The 20,168-nt window shown below is 39.8% G+C and overlaps 1 protein-coding gene across 1 annotated transcript in view; it reads right to left on the minus strand.

Moving 5' to 3' along the window:
- The window catches only part of LRMDA (leucine rich melanocyte differentiation associated), a 1,247,498-nt gene that overhangs the window by 790,844 nt on the left and 436,486 nt on the right, over positions 1–20,168 (minus strand). The gene's annotated exons all lie outside the window — the stretch shown is intronic.

Consider the following 20,168-nt stretch of genomic DNA (forward strand, 5'->3'; position numbering starts at 1 on the left):
CACTGAACAAGACACACAAGCTGAAACGTCAAGACTGGGCCAAGAAATATCTCAAGACTGATTTTTCTAAGATTTTATGGACTGATGAAATGAGAGTGAGTCTTGATGGGCCAGATGGATGGGCCCGTGGCTGGATTGGTAAAGGGCAGAGAGCTCCAGTCCGACTCAGACGCCAGCAAGGTGGAGGTGGAGTACTGGTTTGGGCTGGTATCATCAAAGATGAGCTTGTGGGGCCTTTTCGGGTTGAGGATGGAGTCAAGCTCAACTCCCAGTCCTACTGCCAGTTTCTGGAAGACACCTTCTTCAAGCAGTGGTACAGAAAGAAGTCTGCATCCTTCAAGAAAAACATCATTTTCATGCAGGACAATGCTCCATCACACGCGTCCAAGTACTCCACAGCGTGGCTGGCAAGAGAGGGTATAAAAGAAGAAAATCTAATGGCATGGCCTCCTTGTTCACCTGATCTGAACCCCATTGAGAACCTGTGGTCCATCATCAAATGTGAGATTTACAAGGAGGGAAAACAGTACACCTTTCTGAACAGTGTCTGGGAGGCTGTGGTTGCTGCTGCACGCAATGTTGATGGTGAACAGATCAAAACACTGACAGAATCCATGGATGGCAGGCTTTTAAGTGTCCTTGCAAAGAAAGGTGGCTATATTGGTCACTGATTTGTTTTTGTTTTGTTTTTGAAGGTCAGAAATGTATATTTGTGAATGTTGAGATGTTATATTGGTTTCACTGGTAAAAATAAATAATTGAAATGGGTATATATTTGTTTTTTGTTAAGTTGCCTAATAATTATGCACAGTAATAGTCACCTGCACACACAGATATCCCCCTAAAATAGCTAAAACTAAAAACAAACTAAAAACTACTTCCAAAAATATTCAGCTTTGATATTAATGAGTTTTTTGGGTTCATTGAGAACATGGTTGTTGTTCAATAATAAATCCTCAAAAATACAACGTGCCTAATAATTCTGCACTCCCTGTAGGTGGTGTATGGTGGATGTGGGATTCACATCATGCATGCGAGTGTAAAGTCTGTGACTAACCTCGGCATAATTGAGTCACAGCATAAATAAGACCATTATAGGTATGGACAACATATGACTTATTATATTAACCAATTAGCGGAAGATGCCCTGGATGAGTGAGATGAATAGAATGATCTGCGACACTGTATTATACAGCATGACAGAGCTGGTCCCTTTAAGTGGCTTCCCTCCCCTGTCTGGTGTTGGAAGGGTTAACTCCCTTCCTAGTGTTTTGTGAACACTGGGTTTATGTGTGTGTGGGTGTGGCTGCTTGGGCTATTTAGCCTCTGCTGGATGCCTGAAGCTCAGTGTTCCTCCAGCCTTGGTGTATGCTGGTGGTTCACTGTTCCTGGCTTTTACCATCTGTCTAGTGAGGGCCACCCTTGTGGTCATTGATGTTATTATGGTGTCCCTTTCCCTTCTTTTCTATTGGTTTTCATGAGTCATGTTCAGGGTGTTGTATGTCTTGTGTTGTGTTACATGGCTGGTGATGTTTGGTGTCCAGCATGTTTGCTAGACATTCCCCTGTCTCACGTTTATTGCAGTTATGGTTGTCCTGGGTTCCTGTGTGGTTGTGGTTTGTGCTGTGTCCTTTAATGTTGGTGTGGACAGCAGCACTTGTGCATGGGTTCCAGTCAGTGTGGCTGTGGCAGGTAAGTGTGTTATGGGTTTCGGTTACCTGCCAACTCCATATGCTGTATGTGTTCCCCCCTCATTGCAGCCTGGCCTCAGATAGAGACTCCTGTTCCTCCATGACTGCAATGAACAGGTCGTCTCTTCCCGGCTCCTTGGTGAGGGATTACCAGGGAGACTCAGGGTCTCTAGGAATCCAGAGTATGAGCCGTTCTACCATCGGGGTCCGCTCATACGGTGAGGAGTCAGGGAGAGGATTAGGGACGCTGTAGGAGGTGACCTTTTCCCTTATTACTCCTTTTGGCCAGGCTGATACCCTTTCACCCTTTGACACTGCACGGTTGGGGGTTTCCCCCCACTCCCCACCGTGACAGTTTCATGGATGTTCGGTGAATAAAGGACCCTAATTTGGATATGCTGCTGTCATCTTCTATTTTTACGCTATACTGAGGATAGGTCATCAGTATCAAAATCCCAGAAAACCTCTTTAAGAAAGCTAGGAGAGGGAGAAATAGTGGGGTGGGGAAGCGGGTTGGCTATGGTTATGTATTTGTATTCGTAGAGTTGAAGTCGTGATATTATGTATTTGGAAGCTTCAATAAAATAGTAATACAAAAAATATTATAGGTTTAAAGGGCTTCTGTCACCCTGGACTTTTATAATATGTAAATTATCCGTGCTACCAGCAAGTAGGGTGGCTACTTGCTGGTAGCAGCCACATCCTCCTTTCATAAAGACGCCCCCTCCTCATGTTGATTGACAGGGCCAGCGAACGCGCTTGTCTTCTGGCTGGCCCTGTCTGTGTTCAAAATCTGGCGCTTGCGCCATACCTGTCTTCAGTCGGCGCAGGCGCACTGAGAGGGGGGAGCTCGCTTGGCCGCTCCATCCTCAGTACGCCTGCGCCGGGTGTAGATGTGACGTCATCGGCACAGGCGCATTAAGGATGGAGCGGCCGAGCGAGCGTCCTCCTCTCAGTGTGCCTGCACCGACTGAAGACAGGTACCGCGCAGGCGCCAGATTTTGAACGCAGACAGGGCCAGCCAGAAGACGAGCGCGTTTGTTGGCCCTGTCAATTAACATGAGGAGGGGGTGTCTTTATGAAAGGAGGATGCGGCTGCTACCAGCAAGTAGCTGCCCTACTTGCTGGTAGACAGGTAATTTACATATTATAAAAGTCAGTTTTTTTAATTAACTACTGAACCAAAATGAGTAATAGAATTATATATTAATATATCGCAGTATAAGGATTATAAGAAGCCAAAAAAAAAAAAAAAAAGACTTCAGTGGGGTGACAGAAGCCCTTTAACTATTGGAACAGATATACAGGTCAACATTTTATCATTTCCATATATTTACAGTGTTAAAAGTTTATTTAGGATTCTGAATCAAGATTGAGATTATTGTAAGAACTATATTGTTTTTTAGATATTGTATAAATGTGTCTCAGGCTTCTCTAGCAAATAGTGAATTCTCAGAAATGTTTATCCTGGGCCAATATCTAACTGCGAATATTCATATTGAGTGACTTTGTCTATAAGAGGCCTTGTGGACTGAATTATTATAATTAGACGTGCTAATGATTACTAAGCAAATCATTTTCTCAATTTTTTTAATCTGAAAAATAATCAGTCATGCTTCAAATGGTGAGAGCCTTTCATGACCATTGAGGTGAAAAAACATGATTGAGTCTGATTTTGACACTAACAGAAAGGCGTCTGCATAATTAGGTATGTGTTCCACCATTGGACAGACAAAGTATCTGCTTCCCACTAGTGTATTCAGAGAGCTGATGATAACGTAATTAATTAACATAATGATGACAGTGTCTAAAATGTATACTATATATACAACACAGTCAGTCTTTATGTTTTATACCACAGTCCACAGGCTAATCTTCCATGTGGTACTCACATAAACAGTATATTCTTTTCACAGGGGGAATATACTGAAGGAGGAAACTAGAAGAAAATAAAACCACTACTTATTTTCTTAAAAAATAAATAAAATGAAAACGTAAATTAACCTGGTTCCCACTCTTGGATAGAATGAAAAAATAAAACCTAGAAGAGGAATGTAAGCAAAGCAAAATTATAACCATATCACAGCAGTCTGCAAACAAATTGTGGGTTGATTGCAGTAAAAAATATTTGAAAAAGATGCGTTCCAGCTGTTAAATCTGCTCGGCGGAATACTGCCAATTTTCTCTGGTGGATTTTACTTTTGTACATTTGAGAACTTGCTGCAATTAAGGGATTTTCTCTCTTCATAATTCCATGATTTAGGATGTTATCTTGTGCCACTGCTCAAGTGGGTGCCTAACATTCAAAAGTGTTTATTCAATTCCACAAATTTGCCCAGAGCTTTGATTCGAGCACCATCATTTTGTCACGCATAAAAAAATTGCAGATAATTTATAGATAATGTATATGTGTGAGTAAAATGTCTCAGTTTTTTGGAAGTCTGCCTGAAGAATGTTGAGAGAATTAAACCAAATATCAGTGATGTACCAAGCGCTTAAAATGTATCTTACATCAACCTCTTACATTTTTACTTTACTTATCAACTGAAAATCAGTAAAAAAAAAATCATTTTGAATTGTTCACTATTAACCTAACTAAAGCTGGCTAAATTATAGCTGATGGACTAAAGCGTGTTTTTTTTTATTGGGAAACAGGAATATGCCACTAACAGGGCATGTTAAAATCAATAATTCTGGTCCTTTTTTACGTCTGACATTGGGGAAAGTCAGAAGAATCTGAAACATACTTCATACTGTCGTCTCTGAGTTCAGTATGCAGGAAGTGTACCTGTTATGTATGGTTATGGTGTCATTTTGCCAAACTCTCAGTTTAATCCAGACAGGTATGCCCACAACCCTACAGCACATTGACAATTTTCTTCCAATGTACAGTTACATAGTTAATGCGATTGAAAAACTCCTACACATTTTCCTAAGCACAAATGTCATTTAGTTTTAATAATTAATCTAAGACTTTTTTTTAACTATCCATCGTCCCTGTTGTGACTACACCCTGAGGTAGACTATTCCACAGATTCACAGTTCTTAGAGTAAAGAAGCCTTGACGCCTCCGAAGCCTGAACTTTTTCTTCTACAGTCAGAGGCAGTGCCCCCTTGTCTTTTGAGGGAATTTTACATGGAGCAGCTTTTCATTATATTTTTGTACAGCCCCTTTATATATTTGCATAAGATAATCAGGTCCCCCCTTAGACGTCTCTTCCAAGCATAAAAATAATTCATTCTTTTAATCTTTTCTCATAACTAAGACCCTCCGTGACTTATCAGTTTAGTTACTCTCTGCTTTACTTTTCCAGTTCCAGGGCATCCTTGCTATGGACTGTTGCCCAGAACAGAACTGCATATTCTAGATGAGGCCACACCAAAGCTTTGTACTGTGGTAATATTACATCCTTGTCCCGCAAGTCCATGCCTCGTTTAATGCCTGATATCCTGGTGGCCTTAGAAGCAGCTGATCGACATTGTATGCTGTTATTTAATCTACCATCTGCAAGGACACCCAAATGCTTCTCTATAAGTAACTCTCCCAGTGTTACATCACCTAGGACATATGATGCACGAAGATTATTACTACCAAGATTCATAACTTTACATTCATCCACATTGAACCTCATTTGCCAAGTTGATGCCCAATCACTCAGAATGTCCAAGTCAGCTTGTATTTTATGGACATTGTCCATAGACTGCACACTAGTACATAGCTTAGTGTAATCTGCAAAAAAAGAAACGGTTCTATTAATCCCATCCTTAGATTAATAATAGTTAAATAAAGTTAATAGGGCACCCAGCACTGAACCTTGGGGTACACCACTTATAACCGGGAACCATTCAGAATATGAATAATTGACCACAACTCTGGAAACGGTCCTTCATCCAGTTTTCAATACAATAACAAACTATACTTTCTAAGCCTATAGACCTTATTTCACCTATCAGATGTCTATGAGGGACAGTATCAAATGCCTTTGCAACATCCAAGAACACTATATCCACAGGCGCCCCCTTGTCCAGGCTTCTACTCACCTCCCCATAAAACCAAAATCAGGTTAGTCTGAGAACTTCTGTCTTTGGTAAACCCATGTTGGTTATCACTTATGAGATTAACAGTCACATATTCCTGTATATACTCTCTTAAGAGTCCAGCAAACATTTTTCCCATAACAAAAGTAAAGCTTACTTGGTCTATAATTACCCGTGGAAGACCTAGAGCCCTTTTGGAATATGGACACAACATTTGCTGTGCACCAGTCACTTGGCACTGTACCAGTTCCTAGAGAAGCTTTGAAATTATGAACAGGGGCACAGCAATAACTGAACTGAGTTCTTTAAGAACTCTTGGGTGTAACTGATCTGGACCCGGAGCCTTGCTCACATTTATCTTATCTAACTTAGCTTGGACCTTATCTACAGTTAGCTAGTTGGGTATATTACTGGATGTACTAACAGCCCTGGCACCAGCGATATCAGCACCTTTTTCTTTTTTGTATATACAGAGCTAAAAACTCATTTAGTAACTCTGCCTTTTCCATATATTCAGTAAGGCCTCATGCACACGACTGTTGTTGTGTTCTGTTCCGCAAAATAGGGTTTTGTTGCTCCGTGATCCGTTTCCGTGTGTCTTCCTTTATTTTCAGAGGACCACCAGACAAAAAGGAATGTAAAAAAAAGTCTAAGACAGGTTTGTCATGTAAATGATAGGAACAAAACGGACGGGGATGACAATATTGTGTGCCTCCGTGTTTTTTAGCGGTCCCATTGACTAGAATGGGTACGCAAACTGTTTTCCGTGAAAATAATAGGACAGGTTATATATTTTTTTAACGGACTGGAACCACGGATCACGGACGTGGATGGCAAACTGTGCATTAGCCGAGTTTTCAGCAGACCGATTGAAAATCAATGGGTCCGCAGAAAATCACGAAAAACGACGCAAAAGACACGGAATAAAACAACTGTCGTGTGCATGAGGCCTGATAGGAATAAAGCTGCCGATCAGCAACTGGAAAGCAGGGGAAAACGTGTATATCATGAATATAACAGACCGTTCCTTCATAGTTCTTGCCGCACACACAATGCCAGGATTAAACTGTCAGTTTGGCAACACAATACTATAATCATATATAGCAGACACAATGGTCAGAAGAGTAGGACTGTTATTAATGCATGCTTTTCTTAGAGAGGAGAGAATAAAGTAGCCGACAGGCTCCCTTTAACCCCTTCTTGATACAGCAACTTTCCATTTTTGTTTTTTACTTCCTGCCTTCCAGGAGCCATAACTTTTTTTATTTTTCAATTCCCATAGTCATATGAGGGCGTGTTTGTTGCAAGTTGTACTTTCTAATGACACTATTTAATATTGCAAATGATGAAGTGGAAAGCTGAAGTGGAAGTGGAAAGAAATTGTGAAAAAATTTAATTTGCTATAGTTTTATGGGTTTTATTTTTATGGTGTTCCCTCTGTGGCGCACTACTACGATTACAGCAATACCACGGACCATGCTTTCTTATGTTTCAATACCTAAAAAAAATACATTTTTTTTCTATGCAACACCATATTCCAACCCACATCATTTTTTTTTAGATTTAAAAGTGATCTGTATCTTTCATGTATACTATTTTGGGGTGTTTATGTATTTTTGAACATACAGAATACATGCTTTTATATTTTAATAATACAGGTATTTTAGGATGCATACAAATGATCTTTATGTTTTATTGTTTTTTTTAATTTTAAAATGAGGTGATTTGAAACAAAAATAAACAAAATGAAACATATATATATATATATATATATATATATATATTAGACAAGCACATCCAAAGTCACAGGTTCACACCCACAAAGCTAACGTACACACAGCAAACAAAATATGGGAGCACACGGTTATACATGCAAACAATAGAACTAGGGATTAGGGATGATTCTGGATTAAAGTGGTATTAGGATACTTTCACACTAGCATTAAAGTTATCCGGTATTGAGTTCTGTCACGGGGGCTCAATACCAGAAAAAAAACTGATCCTTTTTTTATCCTAATGCATTCTGAATGGAGAGCAATCCGTTAAGTTTGCATCAGGATGTCTTCAGTTCAGTCACTCTTAAGGTATTTGGTCGGAGAAAATACCGCAGGATGCTGCAGTATTTACTCCGTCCAAAACTCTGGAACTGTTGCCGGAATGCCGGATCCGACATTATTTTCCATTGAAATGCATTAATACCGGATATGGCACCAAGTATTGCGGAAAAACGGATCCGGTTTTCCAGTGTGCGCATGCGCAGACCATTAAAGATTCAAAATAAATAAGTAACGGATCCATTTTTCTGGATGACACAGGAGAGACGGATTCGGTGTTTTAATGCATTTGTTAGACACATCCAGATAGGTCTACAAATGCTATCCGTTTGCACACTGAACTGCCTGCTGGATCTTCACAACGCAAGTGTGAAAGTACTCTTATACCTACTATATGTGAAAAAATGGAAGCTCTTTGTGCACAGTTTTGGTCAAACATGTGAATTGTGTTTGTTGTTTGAATGTTAGCTTTATGGATGTGCACTTGTGATGTACTAGTCAGAATTTTCTTGCAGTGTGTTTGGAGGGCAGCTGCCTCCTTTAGATTAAGCACTCCTCACCCATCTGCCCAGGGCTTCTGAGTAGAGTATAAATATAGCTGGTTCCTACACCGTCCTGAATATTGTAGGCACAGATAAATTAGGCCGAGGAGAGGAAGTTCTGTTAGTGTTAGGTAGCCATCTGCAGAAGCCACCTTGACGCTGGTAGATGGGTTTGACATACGTTTGATCAAAAATGTACTCAAAGAGCTTCCATTTGTCACATAAAGTAGGTATAATATCAATTTAATCCAGAATAATCCCTAATCCTTCGTTCTATTGTTTGCATGCATAACAGTGTGCTGCCATATTTTGCTTGCTGTTCATATACACTCACCTAAAGAATTATTAGGAACACCTGTTCTATTTCTCATTAATGTCATTATCTAGTCAACCAATCAAATGGCAGTTGCTTCAATGCATTTAGGGTTGTGATCCTGGTCAAGACAATCTCCTGAACTTCAAACGGAATGTCAGAATGGGAAAGAAAGGTGATTTAAGCAATTTTGAGCGTGGCATGGTTGTTGGTGCCAGACGGGCCGGTCTGAGTATTTCACAATCTGCTCAGTTACTGGGATTTTCACGCACAACCATTTCTAGGGTTTACAAAGAATGGTGTGAAAAGGAAAAACATCCAGTATGCGGCAGTCCTGTGGGCGAAAATGCCTTGTTGAGGAGCTTCGTGCCCTGGATGTGCATCCCTCAAATCTCCATCAACTGCAAGATGCTATCTTATCAATATGGGCCAACATTTCTAAAGAGTGCTATCAGCACCTTGTTGAATCAATGCCACATAGAATTAAGGCAGTTCTGAAGGCAAAAGGGGGTCCATCACCGTATTAGTATGGTGTTCCTAATAATTTTTTAGGTGAGTGAATATATATATATATATATATATATATATATATATATAAAATTTGTATAAAAAAAATAAAAAAAACTTTTTTATACTTATTTTATATACTCTACCTGACGCTGGCATCTGATTCTGACACTAACATCTGACTTTGTGAGCTAGCTAGCAGATACAAGGGCAAATTTATCATAGCCTGGCGGCATACATCAGGCTATAATAACCGGGTGCACTGCCGGAGGCTGCGTCTGATTTATCATGAGGCGTACCCCTCACCATATATTAGGTACAGCATCCGGAAGTCCTTGTTTCTGAACTGAAATATACACCAGTCAGGTGCCAAGGCTGGATAGAAACTTTGCTATGACAGGCCTCAGAGCCTTTTGAAAGCCAAAGGCTGCCATACTAACCGAACAGCTCCCACAATCTAGCTGCAGTAAATCAGTTTAGGCGCCGGGTGCCCTACTGGTAATTAAACACTCAAGTACTGTGGTTACAAAAGACCATAGAATCTGAGTGGTTAAGTGTCTTTGATCATGGACACTGCCACTGGGTGTCTGCTGAATAAAATAGCAGGGACTCGCCAGCTATGGCACTCATTCAACTCCTTTTCATGTAAGGCAGATGTTGGAAATGGGTTAAAAAAATTATCAAAGGAAAATTGGTTCCCATCTTTTCTTTTAGTATTATATTTATTTGTACTTTTTTCATTACCTTTTGTCATATTGCCAGTACCTTTTTAGCTTTAGTCACTTACAGGCTGCACACTGTATTCATTTCAATATGGGTAGAGACTCAAAAAGGGATATCTATATATATATATATATATATATATATATATATATATTTATTTATTTTATAATATTGATAGAAAACTTTTCTTTTTTTTTATATTGTCAATGGAGTGTAGCTATTGGGACATGTCCAGGTGAAAAATGCAAATAGGAAAGGTGGTTACATCAAATCACTTTGCCTTGGCTTGGGTATTTTCATGCAGAGCTAGGGTGACAAACTGATCCTTTGCTCTGGGTGAAGTAACGTTTAGCTATGACTCTGATATAATCCATAATACACCTGTTCCTCCTTTAGTAATACTCAATGGCAGACAGCCTGGTGCATGGCTGCAGCTCATAGACAAAACAAGGCTGAGTGAGTGAGGTCTGCATGGATAGCCACTTTGATACATTTGCTTCTCCCAGAACAGACTGACACTTATGACTCTGCAAGTATATTACAAACAGATATTTCTGCAATAACTAACACAAGTTAATTCCAAAAGGAGATAAACTTTTAAGAAAAAGTGTAAGTGGAGAGACATTTGTAAAAAAGTGGTTCCTTATTCAGCCTTAAATAAGTCTCTTTGCTGAAATGTGAATAATGCCAAAACTATTCAGCACTAGAACTTTGGAAAAACAAAATAGGATTTTAATTGCTATTACAACATACATGACAGATAATAAATAAATAAATATCAAGGGGGAAAAGGACTGCTGTGAATTCATTATGTGATGAGTGGTGGATATTTTGCCTGCTTCAAAGAACTATGCAAATGCGCAGTTACCAATTTGTAAAGGATTTCAGGATGGCATAGGGTATGGCATGTTGACAAAGTACAAGGAAATTTTTGCCTTTCATGACAGTTGCTCCTAATGCTGTGAGGGTGCTTATGTTTCCTTATCAAAGAGGAAGATGTGAACGGTGGAATTAGAAGCAGCTGAGTTTGGAGTGCAACTACTATAATTGTGAGCAGAAGCTTGATACTAGGCAGGGTGCAATAAAACACAAAATCTCTGTTGAAATTGTCATTTACTATAGTGCTGAAAAGAACTGATATGATCAAGTACCAACTCCACAGGAAAAAATGTATTGCAATCTCACAAATGCGCTTGCTTAGACAGAGGGAGGTGGCTCCCTCTGTCACCCCAATGCCCCTCCAAGGCAGCCAGAGGACTAAGTACCTAATCTATTATCTTGGTACACTTCTAAGGCCTTCCGGATGCAGGGCCTAATAGAATGCCTGTCAGTAATACACTAACAGGCATAACAGACTACGATACATACGTATTGTAGTGTATTACATAATCAGTTAGCAAAGTGCATATCCCAGTCTCCTACTGTTACTAAAAAGCCAAATAATATAAAAAAAATAATTAAATAAAAAATAAACATTTTGTTTATTTAAAATGTTTTCCGAAAAAGAAAAACAAAGAAAAAGGTGTAATTGGTATAATCACAACCATATTAACCTCAACTATAATATTATTCTATTATTTAACCCACCTGGTAAATTTGAATGGTATCAATAAAAACATTGACTCATCCAGCAAAACAAAGGGAGGGATGGATCAACTGATAACTATATTGATACTATGGGGCACATTTATTAAGACAGGCATTTTAGCCGTCTTTATTAATAAAGCCCCATAGCTGGTGGAGGATCCGCCAAAGTTATGAATAGGAGCTGTCCTCTCCATAACTTCGGTGCATCCAGCGCCAGATCTAAATGTAAGTCAGCTTCCAAGCTGTCTTACATTTAGACCATTTTCTACGCCTCAAATAGGTCATGCCTTCGCCACGGCAAAGTAGCAGATAGCGGCACAACTAACCATCTGTGCCTTAAATAGACCTAATACAGGCGTATTTCAGTATAAAAATGACCCCCTATGTTGTTAGACGTCTAGAAAAAGATCTTCATCAGATATAAGAATGAAGGTGACAGTGTATATATAAAATGCAAAAAAAAAAAATGCTGAATTGCTGTCTTTTCCATTTCTCTTAAAGAAAGTGAATCAATAAGATATATATTACCCTAAAATGCTGCTATTAAAATATATAATTATTTTTTTTCAAAAATAAAGCTGCCATATAGTTACGTAGGCAGGAAAAATAAAAATAAAAATGGCTTTCTGAATGTGACAAAATGAAAAATAAAATCATTGAGCTCCTGAGGCCAAAATAGTTATGGTCCTTGAGGGATTAGGCAAACCCAAACATCCTTGATCCAAAATGCTATATTTAAGCATTGTTACATGGCCACCGGGATACCGAACAGGGTTCTGCGCCATCTCTGGCAGTCTGTGCCTGCCAGCATCCTCCTGGGCCCTCCTGGTGGGCATGGCGATGGGATCACTGATTCCTCCTTGGCCTATGTGACCTCTAATTCTTGAATGCAGCATCACAAGTGTGCATGCATTTATCTCAGCCTCTTAAAGGTCTAGCGCATGCACACCCTCATCTGTCCCCACCCTTTGCCAGTCTTCCTACGGGTATATAAGGCACCTTCCCTTGTGGGAGGTTGCCTGACCAAAAGGTTATCTAGCTTGCTAGTTTCCTGCAAAGCTGCACTATAGCTTTGTTTCCCATTGAACCATTGTAGAAATGCCTATTCTTGTCCGCCAAATGGACAAGTATAGGACATGTTCTATTTTTTTTTGCGGGGCCATGGAACGGAGCAACGGATGCGGACAGCACTCCTTGTGGCCCCATTGAAGTGAATGGGTCCGCATCCGAAAAACAAAAACGGCGGCTCGGATGCGGACCCAAACAACGACCGTTTGCATGAGGCCTTAATCTGATCCCTCGGTGCTCCACACCAAAGTCTCTAAACCCCTATGGATCAGAAGTTCATGACCCAAAGATTACCCCAGGAGGTAGTGGTCTGGTGGTTCTTCTGCAGTGGAGACGATATCCCTGTATCACAGAACAAATAATAACCCTAATTAAAATAGTCATTTTATTAAATTATTTCTAAAATAAACCATAAATCACCACATAAATAGCATTATAGTACCATTCTTAATTCTGGCACTTGTCATGCTCCATATATCTAAATAGATTAAAATCACAGTGTAGCCAGAACATATGCCCGGCCCTTCTTTTACTCACGGTTACACCAGTTGGGTTAATTCACCACTGAATGGAGCATAGTAGGAATGGATTACATTTTCTTCATAGGGCTTTCAGGCTTTTTGAAGAGAAGTGGGGTCCATAGTGAAGTCAGGTCTCCTGTCCCTGCCTGTCCCTTCAGTACCCCTACCGACAAGTGGAGCACCCGCCCCAAAAGGGGTGACCCCACTTATCGGTGGTTAAGCCCTCAATGCCACTCCCTCTGGCCTTACAAATAGTGCCTACTTGTTACTTGGATCCCCAAAATGGATAGATACCCCAACAAAATAATACCCCTAATTAAAATATACCTTTTATTAAATTATCTCTAAAATAAACCATAAATCACCACATAAATATGGATAGACGTCCCAACACACATTTCTCCAGTGACTAGGATGTACTGGTTCTTCAAGGGACCTTAGATTAGTTAGGCTATACAGACAATACTGTGCCGAGATCCACTGGCCATCTCAGATGTAAAAGGGTGTGAAATATCCCCTATCCCTAGATGCCCTTAAATAACCCTAATAGCCCCCCCCCCCCACTCCTCATATAGATATAAGAAAATAATAATACATATGACATTTGTACAAGGGGGAAATGATTAATCTTAAGACTGGGATCAGGGTTAAAAGATCATTAAATAACAAAATTAGGCATGTTTGAAAGTGGAGGGGAGTACACTTATTATTGGATTTAATCTAAGTTAGAGAAGGGTGCATCAAAACACCATCAGAGTTTTTTTTAAAAATCTCAATTAAATGGCCAAAATGTGCTATCCAGGATGTTTCCTTATCAACATTCAAGGATCATCTCTTCCAGATGACTCTAGTGGGTACTTTTCTACCAGATATCTCCAAACCTCTCAATTAATGGATCCATTTATAATTATTTCATACAATTCTGCCTATATGAAACAGCAAAATCTTAGTTGCTCATTTACGCCAAGTGGATTCACATTCTTTAACTTGTTAATCCACTGGGCCTATTTCTGTAAAAAGTGTCTGTACCAATCCCCTTTTCTCCTTGACTGGTGCACCACTTCCAATACCTGAAACTTTAGGTAGTCTGGTTTGACATCGTGGTATTCTTGGATAAGTCTGGCAACAGCACTATCCCTCTTGTGTATGATGTCACCCAGATGATCCCCTATACTTCTCAATTCCCTCTTTGTTTTCCCCACATAATTTAGGGGACAGCTACATGTGCACATATGTATCAAGCCCTGCGTCCTACAGTTTGCAATGTCTCTCATCAGATACTGTTTTCCAGTTGTCACACTTGAAAGTTTTAGACTTATGCATGTATGGACAAGCTATGCATCCACTGCATCTGTATGTACTCAGTGGCTTTCAATACAGCCAGGTATTCGCTGGACTAGATCTCTGATACAAACTGTGCACAAGCCGATCTCTTAGGGATCTACCCTTTCTAAATGTTACAGAGGGATATGGGTATAGTACTTCCCTAATATCTGGGTCCATCAGAAGGATCCCCCATCATCTACGTAAAATTTGCATGATCCTTTCATGCTGATTGTGATATGTCGATATCAATCTTACCCTCTTCATTACCTCGATTCTCCCTCGGTTGTAGCAGGGTATTCCTATCCACATTTAGGGGTACCCCCTCTCTAAAAATCAGTTTTTCAGGTCCTTTGCTTGCTTCAAGAACAACTCGGTGTTAGAGCAATTTCTTCTTATACGCATGTACTGTCCCTTTGGAATTCCCCTTTACAATGGTAATGGATGGTGACTCTCCCATCTCAGGAAGCTGTTTGTAGCCATGGGCTTACGGTAAATCTCGGTCTATAAACAGCCCTTCTCATTTTTAATTATAACATCAAGAAAAGGACGTTTTATATCATCAATTTCCCATGTGAAACTAAGGCCTATCTCATTTACATTGAGAAATTCTACAAAGTTTTTAAATGTTTCTTTGGTTCCATTCCATAATATTAAGATGTTGTCAATGAATCTACCCCAATACAGGATTTGAGACGTCCAATTCATTTTATCCTCCTGGAAGACTATTTGGTCCTCCCACCAGCCCAGAAGCAAATTTGCGTAGGTTGGTGAACAAGGGCTACCCATCTTGGTGCCCCTGAGCTGGTGGTAGAACTTCGAGTCAAACATAAAGTAGTTATGTGTTAATATAAATTCCAGGAGTTTCATGATTAATTGATTATGAGGTTGGAATTGGACACTGCTTGTCAAAAATGTTTCACTGCAAATAAACCCCATTTGTGCTGGATACTGCTGTATAGGGCTTCTACATCTATGGATGCTAGCCTCACATTATCATCTACCGGGATACCAACTATTTTTTTTAAGAAGATCTGTAGTATCCCGGATATATGATGGCAGGAACAGTACATGCGGACATAACACCTTGTCAATATAGACACTTGTGTTCTGTGAGATTGAATCTATACCCTATACAAAAGGTCGACCTTTAAGAGGAGATGTACCCTTATCGATCTTAGGGAGCAAGTAAAAGATTGGTATTTGTGGATGTGCAGGTTTCAAAAACTTCAGTTCTTCCCCTGATAGAAGTCGCTGTTCAAACCCTTCTAGGAGCAATCGATCAAGGATTTTGATAAAGACACTTACTGGGTCTTATAGCAGTCCCTGTACTTCAATATAAAATGGCACATCTTTAGATATACCTTATGATTTAACACCACCAGGTTCCCTCCTTTGAGGGGTTGAAGATCAATTTTTGATCCTTCTCCAGGCTCCTCAAGGCTTCTAGTTCTTCTATACTTAAATTATTTCTGGAATCCCTAGTATGAGATCTTATATGTATATGTTCATTAATTCATTTAGAAAATGCATCAATCAATGATGTCCTGGGGAGGTGGCATTTGTATACATTTTGGTTGTAATTGAGTGAAGGGTCCCTGTCCTCCATTCCTTCCACCCTCCTCTAACATGGATTTTAATACCCTAATTACCCTTAGGTCCTCCCTCGAGAGTTTTTTGCATTCTTCCTGGTCATGGATCCTATAAAATTTGTACCATTTTAATTTTGGTATAAAGAGGTTTATGTCCACACAAATGAATCAAATATTGTGGTTGGTACAAAGGACAGTCCTCTGGACAGGACATTTAATACGCTTTCAGTAAGTACCCTATTAGAAATATTAATCACCTGATACTGTGAAGTTTCTATTCCTCTTCTCTGTTTTATATTATTAACCAGGGAGATCTTTTTCCTTGTCGCCCATCCCACCTTTGAGGATTTATACCACTCCATGAATGGTAGGGAATCCCTTGCGCTTCCCCTGTTACCGCCAAAAAAGACAGAGGTGAGGAGGATGATGAAGCAACAGTATTAAATTGTTGGCCATAATGTGGCCTTTGATATACTGTTTTGGTCAAGCTAGCATCCATAGATGTAGAAGCTATACACAGCAGTATCCCACACAAATGGTGTTCATTTGCAATGGAACATTTTTAAAGACAAGGGGTGTCCAATTCCAACCTCATAATCAATTAATCATGAAACTCCTGGAATTTATATTGACACATTACTTTATGTTTGACTCAAAGTTCTACCACCAGCTTAGGGGCACCGCGATGGGCCAACAGCTACAAACAGCTTCCTAAGATGGGAGAGTCACCATTTATTACCATTGAAAAGGAGAATTCCAAAGGGACAGTACATGCGGTTAAGAAAAAAATTCTCTAACACTGAGGTGTTCTTGAAGCAAGCAAAGGGCCTGAAAAACAGATTTTTAGAGAGGGGGTACCCAGAAGAAGTGCTCAGGGAGGCTTTCAAACATTCTCTAAATCTGGATAGGAATACCCGACTACAAACTGAGGGAGAATAGAAGTAATGAAGAGGGTTCAAGATCCTATTGATAGTGACATATGATAATCAGCATGAAAGGATCATGCTAATTTTACATAGATACTGGGAGATCCTTCTGATGGACCAGATATTAAGGAAGTACTATCCCCATATCCCTCTGTAACATTTAAAAAGGGTAGATCCCTAAGAGATTTGCATGTGCACAGTTTGTATCAGAGATCTAGTCCAGTGAATACCTGGCAGGCTCGAAAGCAACTGGGTACATACAGAGGCAGTGGATTCATAGCTTGTACATACATACAGTCAGGTCCATAAATATTGGGACATCGACACAATTCTAATATTTTTGGCTCTATATACCACAACAATGGATTTGAAATGAAACGAACAAGATGTGCTTTAACTGCAGACTGTCAGCTTTAATTTGAGGGTATTTAAATCGAAATTAGGAGAACGGTGTAGGAATTACAACAGTTTGCATATGTGCATCCCACTTGTTAAGGGATCAAAAAGTTATGGAACAGAATAATAATCATAAATCAAACTTTCACTTTTTATTACTTGGTTACAAATCATTTGCAGTCAATTACGGCCTGAATTCTGGAACACATAGACATCACCAGATGCTGGGTGATGCTTTGCAGGCCTCTACTGCAACTGTCTTCAATTCCTGCTTATTCTTGGAGCATTTTCCCTTCAGTTTTGTCTTCAGCAAGTGAAATGCATGCTCAATCGGATTCAGGTCAGGTGATTGACTTGGTCATTGCATAACATTCAACTTCTTTCCCTTAAAAAACTTTTTGGTTGCTTTTGCAGTATGCTTTGGGTCATTGTCTATCTGCACTGTGAAGCGCCGTCCAATGAGTTCTGAAGCATTTGGTTGAATATGAGCAGATAATACTGCCCGAAACACTTCAGAATTCATCCTGCTGCTTTTGTCAGCAGTCACATCATCAATAAATACAAGAGAACCAGTTCCATTGGCAGCCATACATGCCCACGCCATGACACTACCACCACCATGCTTCACTGATGAGGTGGTATGCTTAGGATCATGAGCAGTTTCTTTCCTTCTCCATATTCTTTTCTTCCCATCACTCTGATACAAATTTATTTTGGTCTCATCTGTCCATAGGATGTTGTTCCAGAACTGTGAATGCTTTTTTCGATGTCTTTTGGCAAACTCTAATCTGGCCTTCCTGTTTTTGAGGCTCACTAATGATTTACATCTTGTGGTGAACTCTCTGTATTCACTCTGGTGAAGTCTTTTCTTGATTGTTGACTTTGACACACATACACCTACCTCCTGGAGAGTGTTCTTGATCTGACCAACTGTTGTGAAGGGTGTTTTCTTCACCAGGGAAAGAATTCTTCGGCCATCCACCGCAGTTGTCTTCCGTGGTCTTCCTGGTCTTTTGGTGTTGCTGAGCTCACTGATGCATTCCTTCTTTTTAAGAATGTTCCAAACAGTTGCTTTTGCCACGCCTGATGTTTTTGCTATCTCTATGATGGGTTTGTTTTGTTTTTTCAACCTAATGATGGCTTGCTTCACTGATAGTGACAGCTCTCTGGATCTCATCTTGAGAATTGACAGCAACAGATTCCAAATACAAATAGCACACTTGAAATGAACTCTGGACCTTTTATCTGCTCATTATAATAAGGAAATAACACACATCTGGCCATGGAACAGCTGAGAAGCCAATTGTACTTTTTGTCCCTTAACAAGTGGGAGGCACATATGCAAACTGTTGTAATTCCTACACCGTTCACCTGATTTGGATGTAAATACCCTCAAATTAAAGCTGACAGTCTGCAATTAAAGCACATCTTGTTCGTTTCATTTCAAATCCATTCTGGTGGTGTATAGAGCCGAAAATGTTAGAATTGCGTTGATGTCCAAATATTTATGGACCTGGCTGTATATAGGTCTAAAACCTTCACCAGTGTAACAACTGCAAAACAGTATCTAATGAGAGACTTTGCAAACTGTAGGTTCCAGGGCTTTTTTTATATGTGTACATGTAGCTGTCCCCTAAATTATGCGGGGAAAACAAAGAGGGAATTGAGAAGGATAGCGGATCATCTGGGTGACATCATACACACCATACTTAAGGAGAGGATTGTGGACCATCTAAAATACCATGGATTGAAAGATGAAAAACAGCATGGGTTTACTTCATGGAGATCATGTCAAACTAATCTTATAGATTTTTTTGATTGGGTGACTAAAATAATAGATGGTGGAGGTGCAGTAGACATCGCTTATCTGGACTTTAGTAAGGCTTTTGATACTGTCCCACATAGAAGGCTTATCAATAAATTGCAGTCTTTGTGCGTGGACTCCCATATTGTTGAATAGATTAGGCAGTGGCTGAGGGACAGGGTTGTAGTCAATGGAGTATATTCAGACCATGGTCTTGTTACCAGTGGGGTACCTCAGGGATCTGTTCTGGGACCCATATTGTTTAATATCTTTATCAGCGAAATAGCAGAAGGCCTCGATGGTAAGGTGTGTATTTTTGCTGATGACACAAAGATTTGTAACAGGGCTGTTGTTCCTGGAGGAATACACCAAATGGAAAAGGTATTAGGAAAACTAGAGGAATGGTCAAAAATCTGGCAACTAAAATGTAATGTTGATAAGTGCAAGATAATGCACCTGGGGTAAAAACCCAAGAGCAGAATATAAAATCTGTGATACAGTCCTAACCTCAGTATCTGAGGAAAGGGATTTAGGGGTCATTATTTCAGAAGACTTAAAGGTAGGCAGACAATGTCATAGAGCAGTAGGAAATGCTAGCAGAATGCTTGGGTGTATAGGGAGAGGCATTACCAGTAGAAAGATGGAGGTACTCATGCCGCTCTACAGAGCACTAGTGAGACCTCATTTGGCGTATTGTGCACAGTACTGGAGACCATATCTCCAAAAGGATAGTGATACTTTGGAGAGAGTTCAGAGAAGAGCTACTAAACTAGTACATGGATTGCAGGATAAAACTTACCAGGAAAAATTTAAGGACCTTAACATGTATAGCTTGGAAGAAAGACAAGACAGAGGGGATATGATAGAAATTTTTAAATACATAAAGGGAATCAACAAGGTAAAAGAGGAGAGAATATTTAAAAGAAGAAAATCTGCTACAAGAGGACATAGTTTTAAATTAGGGGGTAAAGGTTTAAAAGTAATATCAGGAAGTATTACTTTACTGAGAGAGTAGTGGATGCATGGAATAGCCTTCCTGCAGAAGTGGTAGCTGCAAATACAGTGAAGGAGTTTAAGCATGCA

The sequence above is a fragment of the Bufo gargarizans genome, chromosome 6, assembly GCF_014858855.1.
Source record: "Bufo gargarizans isolate SCDJY-AF-19 chromosome 6, ASM1485885v1, whole genome shotgun sequence".
NCBI classification, from domain to species: Eukaryota; Metazoa; Chordata; class Amphibia; order Anura; family Bufonidae; genus Bufo; species Bufo gargarizans.